The sequence below is a fragment of the Diachasma alloeum genome, unplaced genomic scaffold (assembly GCF_001412515.2).
Source record: "Diachasma alloeum isolate Michigan unplaced genomic scaffold, Dall2.0 Dall_scaffold_00196, whole genome shotgun sequence".
Taxonomy (NCBI): Eukaryota; Metazoa; Arthropoda; class Insecta; order Hymenoptera; family Braconidae; genus Diachasma; species Diachasma alloeum.
Window position 1 is genome coordinate 1,562,527 of NW_021680361.1, and position 15,107 is coordinate 1,577,633.

The 15,107-nt window shown below is 35.9% G+C and overlaps 3 pseudogenes; all 3 read left to right on the plus strand.

The window, feature by feature from the left end:
- Positions 1 to 278: 278 nt before the first annotated feature.
- LOC114841730 lies at positions 279 to 7,553 on the plus strand (annotated as a pseudogene).
- A 1,166-nt stretch (positions 7,554 to 8,719) lies between these two features.
- LOC114841734 lies at positions 8,720 to 12,801 on the plus strand (annotated as a pseudogene).
- A 585-nt stretch (positions 12,802 to 13,386) lies between these two features.
- On the plus strand, positions 13,387 to 14,549 carry LOC114841731 (annotated as a pseudogene).
- Positions 14,550 to 15,107: the final 558 nt, after the last annotated feature.

Consider the following 15,107-nt stretch of genomic DNA (forward strand, 5'->3'; position numbering starts at 1 on the left):
ATTGTATTTTTTTACATATTTCCCACTAAAAGCTTGGAGACTATCGATATTTTGTGTGTCGATATATGCTAGAGCAATACATTGCCGTATCAATATCAAACAATACAATTCGATACGATACACCGTATCAATATTTTACTGAAGATCGGAAAAGCCTAGTGTAGGGTGACCAGACTAGAATTAATGGAATGATTCGTAACCATACGTAATAAAAAAAAACACGATACTCATAATCTGTGTAATCAGGCTTATCATTCAATTTGAGCGGCAGCATCGTTATGGGTAAACAACTGACGCCAGAGTTTATAATTCAATGGACTAAGTTCACAACTGGGTTTATATTCACATGGCCACCGAGTTTAAAAACAACACGACTGAAGGAGATTATTTCAAAAATGGGTTGGTGGATTTCCTTGACTATCAATGTAGTAAACACATGGAATTCACTGAATGCTTATCCGCAGCATCTACCTTTATTCAAGTTCTAATAGTGATGATAATTGAGAAATATCATTATTATCGGTTTCAGGTAAGCATGGATGTTTGAAAGTAATTTCTTCCAATGAAAGAGCATTTTCCTTTGCACCATAGTGATTCTAATTCAATATTTCATTCATTGGACAGTATTTAATTGAAGAGATGGAGAGCTTCGTAAAGAATGCAAATCCTCATGAACGAGAAGTACTGATGCATTACACGAAGCGAATTACTCCTTTTTATTTCCTATATAATATTCTCGGTTTAGTTGCAACTGCGGGTTACGTATTCAGCCCTTTCGTAACGAATCAGCTATTCCCAAACATAGCTGAGTTCCCTTTTCCAGTACATGAACATCCTACTTATGATATGGTTTTCATATTGGAAGGGATATCGACTTTCCAATGCTACTGTGTTATTGCTTTTACTTATCAAATGTGTCTTCTCGTATGGTATGGAATCATCCGACTTCGACTCCTCGCTGAAAAAATTGAAAATGTCACCGATTCTCAACAATTTGCAGAGTGCATCTTCATACATCAACATGTATTATGGTAATTAAGTTATTTTTTGATTCCAGTACGTTTTCAAAGAGACTCGATAGACTGGCTTATTTTCTGAATGGTTGCTATTTACATCATCCAAATCGAGGGGCTATTCACTACCGAATATCGTCACACAATGATTGCTGATTTCAAGTGATTTCAAATGATTTCAAGTCATTTCATAGGATTTTGTCCCCCCTTTCACGATTTCAAATTTTCGATTTCACCTATTTGCGCAATTGGCTCAGGGTAATTGAGCAAACTTGACCGGGGTAAGAAATAAGACATTGTGAATTGCGAACGAGTTGCAACGAGGAACTCATTTTACGAGGGACAGTGAAAGGGATCAAACGGGAGTGATAGGTAGAAAAATTGATTGATGCCTTCGGCTTGGCTGGTGCCCTCTTGGCTTAGTTCATGTCGTCTATCACTCGGCTGGGTGGCTCCTACAAATGTCCCTAAAAACATTTTCCGTACTGATCTTCACTTTTCCTCGTTCGGGGATTGGTATTGGCCCTTTCCCAAACTCGTAAAAGTGAAAATCACTGCGGAAAAATATCTTTCACGGCTAGTGCCATGGGGTTTTTTTCCACGCGAGTAAAAAATCCCATGGCACTCGCCCTGAAATGTACTAAACCCCACTCGTATTAACATTTTTCCGTTTTTACACTTGTAACGTAATACACTATTTTCATTCTTTTCTATATATTTCAAAATAAAATTTCTTATCTCACCGTTTTGGTGATTACAAGTGATTTCAAAAGATCGCAAGTGATTTCATATGAAATCATTGACAATTGATAAAATCACATGATGTCACTGATTTCACGTGATTTCAGAATTGATTTCATGTGATTTCATCCCAGAGTGACACAGTGATTTCACTAGTGAATAACCCTTCGGTCCCAATCAAATCTAAGGGTAGATAATTATCATTTATCTTGGTAGTTCCGATGAAAAGAGAACTCGACACGATACTGGGAATCGATTCTAGTGGCCGGAATTTTTTTCTCCATTGAAAAATTATCGAAAATTTTTTTCTGTCAATTTTTCCTAGGCGAGTTCGTCTATTTGAAATTGATTTTCCTTACTATTTTTTTCCTATGCGGAAATTTGCTGGGAGTTTTCTTTTAGAAAATGCTCATTGAATTTCATTTTTTCGCTCTTTTATACGCGATTGTTTAACTAATTCATTGTTTGCTGACCAATGCCAATATGTATATTTTAATTTTAATGCGATTTCATCCTTAATCAGGTTAGTTGACTTGTGTTACATTCAAGGAACATGAATTGCTACTGTGTTCAAATATGTATTTGATTTAATATTTTCCAGGGAAATTCCACATGGGTTTTTTTCTTGAGGATATGAGAACTTTTCGTGGAAATAAATTTTACTGGGGAAAATTTTTCGGTGGATATTTTTTCGGGGGATTTTTCGCAGGGGAAAAAAATCCGAGAACGATCGATCCTTCGCTAGGGCTTCGGATTTTTTTTTTGTTAAGAATATAAATTATATGTGAATTCTGATCTACTACTCAATATGAAATGTATGTTCTTAGGCTTTTGAATTTTATGCTGTTAATCTTAGGAACCTTATTAATTTCACAAATGTTGTACTATTTAGTTTATATCTTTATGCTGCTTCTGATTGAAGGTTTATTGACGAAACCATCAAAATCATGAGGCCTATGGCAGCTTGTATAATCAGACTAACCACAATATCCATTGCATGTGGAGGAATTCATATAGTAGGGGTAAGGGAGTAATATTGATAATTTTTCGTATTCAAATTTCAGCCAATAGAATATTTCTCCACTCGATGTTATTTAGTATAGCCTATACGGTATTCAATTGATAATTTTTCCCATTGCTTATACATAAAAAACGAAAGGTCTTACGGATAAAAGTCAAACATTTCATAACTAAAATGTCAATGCCTTCTTAAGTTGCTATTCCCTTAGGTGAAATTTGCATAGGAAAATCATCTCATCAAAATTATTCATGTATTTCCCTCAAGGTTCTTTTCACACAAACGAAGTCGTCAATTTTTTATGGAAAAATCATTCATGCTTTACACACGTCATTTTTGAACCCTCTGAGTGGCAAACTAAACCGTACGAAACTTTATCAGTGTGATGGCCAATCACTGCACACCGCGCGATGTGTTACGGAGAGATGGTCATGTAACTATTGTCTCACTCCTGTCGCGCCAGGACTGTTGTAAGTATTGCAAATCTATCGAGGCTCTTTGAATATTCTCGCGTAATACGTAACCTAAAAACCCAAAAACAAATGTTTTTGTAAAAGAAACTGGTCCAAGAAAAAGTTTTGTTTGATTTCTACTGGGAAGTCGTAGTTTTTGAAAAATACATAAAAATAAAAAAGGAAGCCAAGACAGGAATTTTGAATAAATGGTGATAGTGCATAATCAGATTTCTATAAGAAAAATAGTTCTCAATTGGATAAGTATTCTAAAAAAATTCTCCATGAAATAAAAAATCAGTAGGAGCAGAACCAACGTCCTTGACGCGGAACAAAGGATGGAGAATTAGGTTGATACAGACAGTGAGTTGAAAAACTCCGCGCCAAGAACGTTGGTCCTGCTCCTACTGATTTTTTATTTCATGGAGAATTTTTTTAGAATACTTATCCAATTGAGAACTATTTTTCTTATTGAAACCTGATTGTGCACTATCACCATTTATTCAAAATTCCTGACTTGGCTTCCTTTTTTATTTCTATGTATTTTTTAAAAACTTCGACTTTCCAGTAAGAATCAAACAAAACTTTTTCATGGCCCAGTTTTTTTTACAAAAACATCTGTTTTCGTTTTTTTTTGTTTTTAACAATATTAGGGAAACATTGGGTGGAATGGACTCTTTCGACTTCTTGTTTCAATATTTATAACCAAGGAACAAATTTATCGATTGAGCTCAGTCTAAGCTTATTACAAAGGGGCTGACTGTACTTTAATTTAAAAAAAAAATTCTATTTGATCAACACTTCAATAAAACATCAACATTTTGAAAAGGGTTCAAAGTTTCCATTTAATCCCACTGCCTCCTACTAATTTTTCCTAAATAATCACAAAATTGTTCGCATTTCACTGTCACTTAATTTAGGGATTTTTTTCCACGGAATGAAAACATTTTCTGTTACACTCAGAGAAAAATAAATATTTTCTTTTCGAATTTAATATTCACGGACATTCAATACTTAATCACACAATATTTTCGACACATCTCACTTTTGTTACATTCCAAATAAACCGATAATCTCACAAACAGTGCATAAACTACCTTTATGTCCAAGGTCCGCATGTGAATATAGATATGGCTGGATGAAATTCGAATTTTCGACGAGAGAAAACAAAATAGAGCACCGAGTCCATTTTTTGTTTTCATTCTAATAAGTGATTTAACGTGAAGAAGAACATTTCCCGTGGTTCTCTATAACAACATCACAACCCACATTCAAATGCACTGGTGGCAACACTTCAATGTTGGACATGAGGCTCAGTTGGACCGGCGCTGCCAACGTTACAACTTAATTCTCCGACTTTATAATGTGAATCGCGGGAATGTGAATATCAACCCGTTGCTATGCGCGTATCTTTTTTACTGTTAATCCAAAAAATACCATAGTTACACCGTTGAAAAGCTCAGGCGATTTATATAATGTAACTAATGACACTTTCCCGATTTGTCATCTTGTTTTCATTATACCGAATGTAAATCATTCAGAGGTATTGGAGGGGGAAGTTCTGTCGTGATTTTTTGCTCAGTCGGTCAAAATTTTTCTTGGCCGATACGCTACCGCGTATTTCGATAGAAGTTTTGATAGATAGATAACAAATAATGAGAGGAAAAAAAGTGTCAGTGCTCAATAGTCAGTACCTAAAAAAAGAAAAATGAATGAGAAAGTTTATTGAAAAGTGTATGTGAAAATCCTGGTATACATGTGAAATAAAGATAGATACCTTGAAATTGTGAATTGAATCCAGATGATTTTTCAGTAAAGAAAAAGAAAAAAATTAATGAAAACTACAACGAAAACGTTGAAAATGAAAATCCTATTCATAATTTAGAGTTTGACAGCAATTATTTCAAATTGCTTCTTTTCTTCCTTAAATTTATTTCGTGCTATCTATTAATAAATTCCTTTAAACATTTTTTATATTTGTGACTCATGTATTCAAACGCGTGTTTAGTGCTACGGCACTGTTCGCGCGCTCGCTACTCATCCGTGGGGATGTCATCCCTCACTCATCCCCACCCGTAGTGGGGATAAAATTGTTCGTCAGTGGGTTAACTTCAAATCTTGACTCCTTCAATCGTTTGCAACGAACCTATCGAGAAATACCCAATAATTTTAAAGCTCTTCTGGTGTTATAAGTGATGATTACCATTCTGGACTTTATGATTCACCTTCCTGTAGAATGAACCAGTCGTTAGGAAGGTGCAGTTTGCCCTCATTCAAATTGCTTATGCTCTTCTGCTCCTTTCTATTGCATGGCCCGCAGAGGACTTAACCGCAGCCGTGAGCTATCATTCTAGCAAGCTTGATTCACTCATCCAACTTTGACATTAATTTTTTTATGATTATTCAGAGTGAAAGAGTTGGTTGGGCGCTGTACAACTCTTCGTCGATTCGCAATTCAAAGACATTGGAAAAGGATGCAATTTTTATGATGCAGAAATGTCAAAATGCACCAAAAATAGTGATTGGTGGGTTGATGGGAAATTTATCCATGGAGTATTATGCAAAGGTACTGAAAACTTGATGATTTTAATCTTAGATTGGTCACCACAGGGGGAAAATGTCGCAGCGCGTCTTTTTGTTTCTTACCACTAGAAAAGGATCGCACGCTTTGCGCACGAATAACTAAATTTGTAGTTTATTGTATTTTTCATCACTTGTACCTAAAGTAAAATTTTATGGACGTTCCGCATGTGCTAAATCCCACTTTCCACACATTGTGATGAAAAATAGGGTTGTACACTCGTCGGAAATGTGTTCTTTAACCCAAAGATACTTTTGCTCACTGGTATCGAAAGATATTATTTTATTCTTTCATTTATTTTTCAAAATAGTAAAAGTAGCAATAAACGATTAAAGGAACATATATATTAGCTGTACGACTTAATTCTCGGCTTTTTTTCGACAATTTTGACATTTATTTATAAAAAAAGAATACAGTTCTAATCTTCAAAATAATCGCCGTCACTTTGCACGCAGTTCTCCCATTACGGCTCGGAAAAAAGATGGTGTTTTTGACTCGATGAAGTCATCAATGCTCTGCCGGACTTCTTTAGGAGATTGGAACTGGGTATCCACCAGGTGATGTTGTAGCGCCCGAAAAAGGTGATAGAAAGCGCAAGGTCTGGAGAATACGCCGCATGTGGGAGACTTTCCCAGCCCAACATGGAGATAACTTTCAGGGTTTCTTTTGCTATGTCTGGCCGCGCGTTGTCCTGTAGCTAAATTGCTTGCCTCGTACCACTACCAGTAAAAGGTCTCTTTTCCTCAATAGTATCACTCAATTTCACCAATTGGTCCTGATAACTCTTAGGAGTGATGGTTTCCCCCTGTTCAAGCATTTCATAATAGGTTACACCTTTGGAATCCCACCAAATACACAACAACCATTTTTTCTCGTCAATGTTCGATTTGCAGTACTCGTTGACGGCTCCCCCGGATAAACCCACGACTTTCACACTTTTATGTAACAAGTCTTTTTGTTTGAATCTGGTCAGTAGGCACATCGCAATTTCACAGCGTCGACTTTTGTTTTCTGAGGTGAGATGATGGAGCACCCAACGACCTTCCTTCTGTATCCTCTCAATTCTTTTTAAACACCTCGAAATAGCTGATTGAGTCACTCCAAGAGTATCAGCAAGCTCCTGTTGTGTTTGACAGGGATTTTCATTGAGTGGGTTGTCCAAATCCTCGTCCTCAACTTTTTTTGGTTGCCTGGGACGTTCTTCATCCCGGAGATCAAAATTTCCATCCCGAAATTTTTTAAACGACTTTTTACATGTGCTATAAGATACAGCACTCTCTCCCAAGACCGAACAAATCATTTCTTGTGCTTCTGCAGTTTTTCCAAGTTGGAAGGTGAAAAGAAGGGAGTGCCTCAAGTGCTCCTTGTCGAACGACATTTTTATTTACTATGTTTTTTGAGATTGTGTTAATCGGATCCCAATCGGACTTAAGTAGTTTGATAGCTCACAGATGGTGCTTCAAAATGCCCTTTATTGCGGGAAATTTTTTAAATTGAAATAGGTATTCTAATCAACTAAATCTAGGGGCCGAGAATTAAGTCATACACCTAATAGTCTGAAGAACATGGCGACAAATCTCTCGCGAGGTGACCAATTTTTCAAGTTCATATGTGGAGATCAAACTATTGTTAAAGAACTAATGGCGCACAATTCCGGGAATAATTCGTTTCATTTCCAGTACATGTCAGCAGTATACTCTTTCTTCACTATGCTACGTGTTTTGCTTCAAAAATTGAAGAACAGTTGATAGTGTAATCTGATATAAAGTTTTTTTTATCACCACTTAATCATGCTATTGTTATAATTAATTATCAGACGTCGTCCTATACATCGAAGTGCATCTAAATATATATAAATATAATAAATTGGTCGCAGTGAATTTTATGTCAATGATATTTTACCTGGAATTAAATCTATGGAATTCCCATTTGATGTATGAAATGAACATAAAACATATGGAAATTACTTTTTTTCCAATAATTTGGTGTAATCATTTCTAAACCTGATTTATTACCCTTGTGACATTCATTTCTGACTATTGTGAGTCCTAATTTCGTGTCTTAACTTTCTGAAAAGTATAATTCAAGTGTGAAAGACACATTCAGTTTGATTAATTCCGTCATATAAGTTGCAATTGGTTCTCTGCAATCATCAAGACAATGGATGTCTCAAGTCCCGCTATCAACCTTACAAACAACAGCATTACTCTCGAACATGGAAATATTCCATATTTGGGAAATGGATAATATCCTTAAATTTTGAAAGAAATGATTCATCATCATAATTACAAAATTTAGAAATGCTCATGTTCACCTGTCCTTAAGACATGTTCACGTCACGAAAACATTTGAGGCACATCACTACGTTAAACTTTACATACTTCATATCCGTAATCAGGGTGCCAGTCGGGAGTGTAATCGAAGTATAGTCACAGTAAAATCAGTGTAGTTTGTAAGTAATCGGTGAAGTTATTCTAATTACTGATATCAAATTATGATGTTTTTAGATTAACTTTTCTTGGTATCCACCCGTGTTCATGGCGGGCATAAACTCTAGAAGATTAATGTGTCGTATAGATTGCAGGAGGATTATACATCATGATGTGAATCAATATTTATCCCATGATGTTAGACTCTCAGTGATTCTTATCGCTGTGCTTATGATCCATGTAACTTTTGGTATGGCTTTCATTTGATCCTTATGACCTTTACGAATTGGCAACCTGTGCTTAAATAAAAGATTCATTTTGCTAACAGTCTACTAATGTTTGTGATTTGCATGATTACCAATGCTTCATAGTTACTCGATGCAATGAGTAGGATGATTCGCAATCATTTGTAATCAAGAAATACCCTGCAATACTTATAATCAGTGTAATCAGGTTCGTCATTCGGATTTACCGACAGCCCCGTTATGCGTGAAGATTTTACTCCAGACTTTGTAATCCAGTAGACTAAATTAACAATGGGGATTCTATTCACATGGCCTCCGAGTATTAAATGAACACGACGTACCAAGATTATTCAGAAAATTGGTTAGTGGCTTTCCTTCATTGTACTCGTAGCAAACGTCCTCCCGCTGGTCAGTACGACATACAAATACTGAAGCAGTTTCATTAAATTCACTGAGAGCTTATACCAAGCATTGCATATGATCCTAGTTGGATTAGGGACAATTATTGCGAAACATCATTATCATCGTTTTCAGGTGAACATTGGTGTCATTATTAAAAAATTTAACCCAATGAAAAAGTTCATTTGTTGGTCGAGTAATGATTCTAATGCGTTATTCTATTCATTCAACAGTATCTGATTGAAGAGATGGAGACATTTGTGAAGAATACTAATTACCACGAACGAGGAGTACTGATGAGATACGTTAAGCGATTTGCTCCTCTTTACTTCCGATGCTATATGTCCGGTTTTGGTGCAACTGTAGCTTATGTGTTTGGTCCTTTCATAATAGATCAGTCATTCCCTCATATAGCTGAGTATCCTTTTGCAGTTCATAAACATGCTGTTTGTAATGCGGTTTTCACATTGGAAGTACTGGCAGGTAACCAATGCTACTGTTACAGCACTTTTATTTGTCAATTGTGTCTGCTCCTTTGGTATGGAACAATTCAGCTAGAATTTCTCGCTGAAAAAGTTGAGAACGCCACCTGTTCCCAAGAATTTACAGAGTGCATCACCGCACATCAACATATATTATGGTAATTACTTCATTTCGTGATTCTATGAACGGACTCATTTACTGCATAGCTGCTATTTACACGGTCCAAATCAAAGCTGAGACCAGAGAATGACTGTTAATCCTGATAGCTCAGATGAAATGAGCATTTCGCATGATAGTGGGATAATTAGGAATGAATACTTTGCTAGGGCTTTGAAATATTTTCCTCTCGATACCAATTATATTTGAATTATGATCTACTACAGTCTAAAAATGCTCAGTCTTAAATTAACATCGAAATTTCTGGAAATTTAAGATCGGCAATCCGTCTTAAAATGCTGAATACCTTTAAATAAAAAAAATTCTGAATACCTAACCTAGCTTTGGTTTATCCATTCTTGGTTTATCGTGAATCGTCCGAAATAGACGATAAGAAATTCAAAATCGACCGTGGAGAATTTGGGGCTTTAGCCAGTGCCACAGCGTTGGGCCGTCTTCCAACTCTTTGCGTTGTCTTTAGTTGGGTCGCTGAGGATGAGGGCGTACTGCGTGGGCGGAGGTAACAAAGTCTAGGCGAGCGGTTTGTACTCATGTACAGCAAACTCGGGGCAGTCTGCGTTTGGTAATATCCTCCAAACTGACAAGGGCACGATACGTATCTAACCTCCAAATAGCGATGAGGTTCGAAAATTCACAAATAAGAACCCCTTGCCAGCTCCAGAGCGAACTAACATTCCAGACGTTGCACCAGTGCCCAAAGCACCCTCCAGAATAAACTCGACATAAAAGTCAGTCAATAACACAATAAACAAGCAGCGCAAGAGAAGCCATTTGACAGATTACATACGACTGCTACTCTTCACGTATTTTTTTTCTCCTATTTTTGTTTCTACCAATTTCATTGGTAGTAGGCTCCCGAATGGATATCAATATATGTTTTCAAAAAATGAAGACATAAGGATTACCATTTTTTGAAAATCTTAAAGCCGATCCCAGTGATGAATGAATGAATTTCTTTTTCTCATGAATTTTGGGTGAATTGTTCCATCTCAAGAACAATCAAATATATCGATCTAAAATTTGATATTGGAATGTTTCTTAACAATCCTAACTATAGGCCAAAGTTTCAAAAGGTTTCCCTGAGTTTCATCCATGTCATAATGCGGAAAAGTGAATTCCAACCAAAAAAATGGGAAAAAGTCAATATCTCTAAACTTCTTAATGGGATGGTACACATATTTTGTTAGATCTAGATAGATGACATTAAGACGGACATTTTGAAAAAAAAAATGAAATCGGACCAATAGTTTTTGAGATACTCAGCAAAAGAGTTTTTCTCACTAATGATCCGATTCCGTTCATCTATAATCCCAAACTTTGCTATCATAAGACCTAAAATCATACCAATTTTTCAAGTTATCATGCATACGAGCATTTTCAGTAAAAAAAAATGAAAAAACGAGAATAAAACTACATTGCTCGGGGTAGAATGGTCTTTTTTCGATCCAATTAAATAGGTATCATCATGAGTATTTTGAAAAAAAAAAACGATTTTTGAGGAATCGCTATATTTCAGGAACTGCTCAACCGATCGAACTGAAATTTAGCATAAATTTACATAAATGTCAGCAGTACCAATTAGCAGCCAGAATTTCAGCATCTTTGCGTTCATCGTTCTCGAGTTATAGAGACAGCTTTGGACAACCGGACATAAATGTGCGCACACATACAGACATTTTTTAAAAACATCATTTTTTCACTTTTCATGACATTTCTAGACATCCCCACCCAAAATTAGGAAATCGAAAAAAATCATGATTACAAGGGTTCCATTCGGAAGCAAAAACGTCCAAAAACATGATAGCACATGGACAGACAACCGGATGGTTTGAAGGCTGAACGTAACCTCCTATATTTGAGTTTTTATTTAGAAAAGTGACACTTCCATAGAAAATCACAAGGGGTGCTGGTGCAGAATTAAATCCTCAGTAGGTATTATCGCAGCCGAGGACTCATGACGAGGACATGACTGGTGAAGAGTCCCACAAAATCCGAAACATGAATATTAGATTAGGTTAGCTTTTCAAAATTTTAAGTCGGATTTCCGATCCTAAAATTCAGAACATTTCGATCTTCATTTAAGACCAATAATTTTTAGAGTGCACACTGGTGCAAAATTACTCCTGAAATTTCAATTGTAAAAATTTCAAGAGAAAGCATGAAATTTTCAACAACGACAAAGTGACATGAAATTCCTTTATATTTCTTTATAGACGAATCGTCAGTTAATTTCTTGAATATTCAAGTAATTCTTGATTTCCAGGTCCGTACCGCAATGCCAAACATTGAAAATTGAACATTGCATTGTTTGTATGCAATGTTTAATTTTCAAAATGTGTTTGAAATTTCAATTAATTAGAAAATTGATGATTGCTTAACATGGAAAATCCAATTTTCTTAAATTTTCAAGATGAATCAGAAATTTTATGAATGTTTCCATTTGAATTTGAATTCAAACTCAGAACAGCAAGAATTCAGATGACACTGTGACTGAAATTTCAAGAAATTTTTCACAATGTAGTAATAGGAGACTGATTTGGTTGAGAGTGTTAATAGCCGTGACTCGTTAAAAATTGATGTCTGTGACTCTTCTCTACAGCTCAATCAGAAATTTATAATGTATTCTTATGCCGTTCCTGAATCAAGGGACATTGAAGAAGCCATCAAGATCGTGCGGTCCATAGTAGCATGGACAATCGCAATCAACACGATATCCATTGCATGTGGAGGAATTCATATAGTCGGGGTGAGGATGTACCATGGCTTGCCACTATTCCAGAATTGGTTCTGTTTCTGGTAGAATGAACCAGTCGCTAAAAAGGTTCAGTTTGCTTGAATTCAACTTTCGTAGGCTTGGGTACTCCTGTGTATTGCATGGGCTGCACAGAATTTGACCGCAACAGTAAGTATTGTACATAATTTACTGATTTAACTTTGACATTGAATTTTTATGATTATCAAGAACGAGAAAGTTGGTTGGGCATTATACAACTCTTCCTCGATTCGAAACTCAGACATTTAACAAGGACGCAATTTTTATGATGCAAAGATGTCAAAATCCGCCAAAAATAGCTATAGGTGAGTTGATGTCGTATTTATCTATGGAGTATTATGCGAAGGTAGAGAAACCTGTATGATTTGAATGGAAATAAAATGTGGAAGTAGGCGATTGGGTAAATTTTTTTTTGTTCCAGTACATGTCAGCAATATACTCCTTCTTCACTACGCTATGTGTGCTGCTTTGAAAATTGGAGGACAACTGATAGTATAATTTGATAACATTTATCTTTGTCATCACTTGATGACAAAGATAAATGTGAAACTAATGTTTTTATTATTTGTAATCAGACCTAGACATGCTCTTGTCAGTCTATCTACAAAATGGAAAATTGAATTTTTATGAATGATAGATGATATAAATTGTTGATATGATTCTAAGTTTTGAAGACAGTACATCATCTATCAATGTGTTGCGCTAAAGTGGCAATATTTATTGCCACACGCACGAATAAAATGTACAATTTCTGTCAAAATATCTGTTACCTATGAGACACGTCTTATAGATTGCGTGAAGTCCGGTGTCAATTCTTTTTGATACTGTGTCAATTCTTTTTGATAAATAATTCTTGTTAATTTTTTCAATTGTCAATGATATTTCCCTCAGGATTAAAGCTGTCGAATTCCCTATGGTTGACCTCAGGTGAACATTGGTGTCATCATTAAAAATGTACCCCAGTGAAAAAGTGAATTTCTTGGTCAACCAATGATTTTGATTATGTAGACTATTTATTCGACAGTATTTGATTGAAGAGATGGAGATGTTTGTTGAAAATGTCAATTCCCGCTAACGACAAACACTAATGAGATACGTGAAGCGGTTCGCTTCTTTTTACTTCCGATACAATATGTTTGGTGTCGGGGCAACAATAGCTTATGTATTTTGTCCTTTTATAATGGATCAGCCATTGCCTAATACGGCTGAATATACCTTTCATGTTCATGAATATCCTGTTTATGATACGATTTTCATATGGGAAGCAGTGGGGGGTGTCCAATGCTTCGTTACAGCGGTTTTATTGGGCAATTGTGTCTACTCCTTTGGTATGGAACAATTCAGCAAGAATTTCTCGTTGAAAAACATGTCACCTGTTTCCAAGAATTCGCAGGGTATATCACCACATATCAACATATACTATGGTAATTACTTCATTTCTTGATTCTCATATTTTCAAAGGAAATCGATGAGCCGGCTCATTTTCTGAATAGCTGATATTTACACGGTCCAAATCCAATTTGAGAGCGGAGAATTTTCGTTGATTCCGATAGTTCGGATAAAAAGAGCACTTGGCATGATAGTGGGAGAATTGGGATTCAATTCTTCGGTAGGGTTTCGAAATTTTCTATTTTAAATTTCCAGATATTTTGATTTTAAAAAAACTTGATGGCAGTGATTATTTTCTATCGTTCAATCTGAAATTTAACGTGTATTCTCATGCCGTTCCTGAACCAAGGTACATTGAAGAAACCATAAAGATCGTGCGGCCCGCGGTAGCATCGATAATCGCAATAAACACGATATCCATTGCATGTGGAGGAATTCATTTATTCGGGATAAGGATATAATATCGGTGATCACCACCAGACTTGAAGTTTCTCTGTCTTGCAGAATGATCCAGTCGTTAGAAAGGTTCAAATTGCCTAAATCAATATTGTGTACGCCTGGATACTCCTGTGTATTGCATGGGCAGCAGAGAATTTGATAGCAGCAGTAAGTATCATTCAGGCATAAAAGATTGACATATTCAACTTTGACATTGATCTTTTTCATGATTAACAAGAACGAGAGAGTTGCTTGGGCGTTGTATAACTCTTCGTCGCTTCGAAATTCAAAGACATTTACCAAGGACGCAATTTTTATCATGCCAAGATGTCAAAGTCCGCCAAAAATAGCTATCGTGGGTTGATGTGGAATTTAACCATGGAGTATTATGCGAAGGTGGAGAAAACTTAATGATTTGAATGGAAACAATATGTGAAAATATGCGATTGGGTGAGTGTTTTTTTTCTGTTTCAGTACATATCAGTAATATGCTGTTAGGGATATCTCCCTGGGTTCTGTTTTGTATGGAGATAACTCTCCCTACAGTGGGACGGTAATAGAATCCGGCGGAGTAATTAATAGAGAAAGAGGTTTATTCTATTAGGCTAACTCAGAATTATCCAGATGGAATAAATATGAGGATTTTACAGTTGAATTACAAGTTTAGTATTGAGTTTAACTCACGATGACGACTGAACTCCCGAATATCGCTGGGTTCACCTTATATAACAATTAAGCATGTCATGTTATGACACTGGTCAGCAGTGTTACGCATGACATGCTGATTCAGTAAAATAATAAGTGAAGCAAGTTGTATTCAACTTCTTCACTTTTATTAAATACATTATTACTTAAGATTACAACATCATTCTGGGGCATAACATTCCTCCCCCCTAAGGAAGAAAATTCTTATCCTTAGGAATTTTCTCCTCCAACAACAATCTTCCATTTTGTTTAGACATTACAATT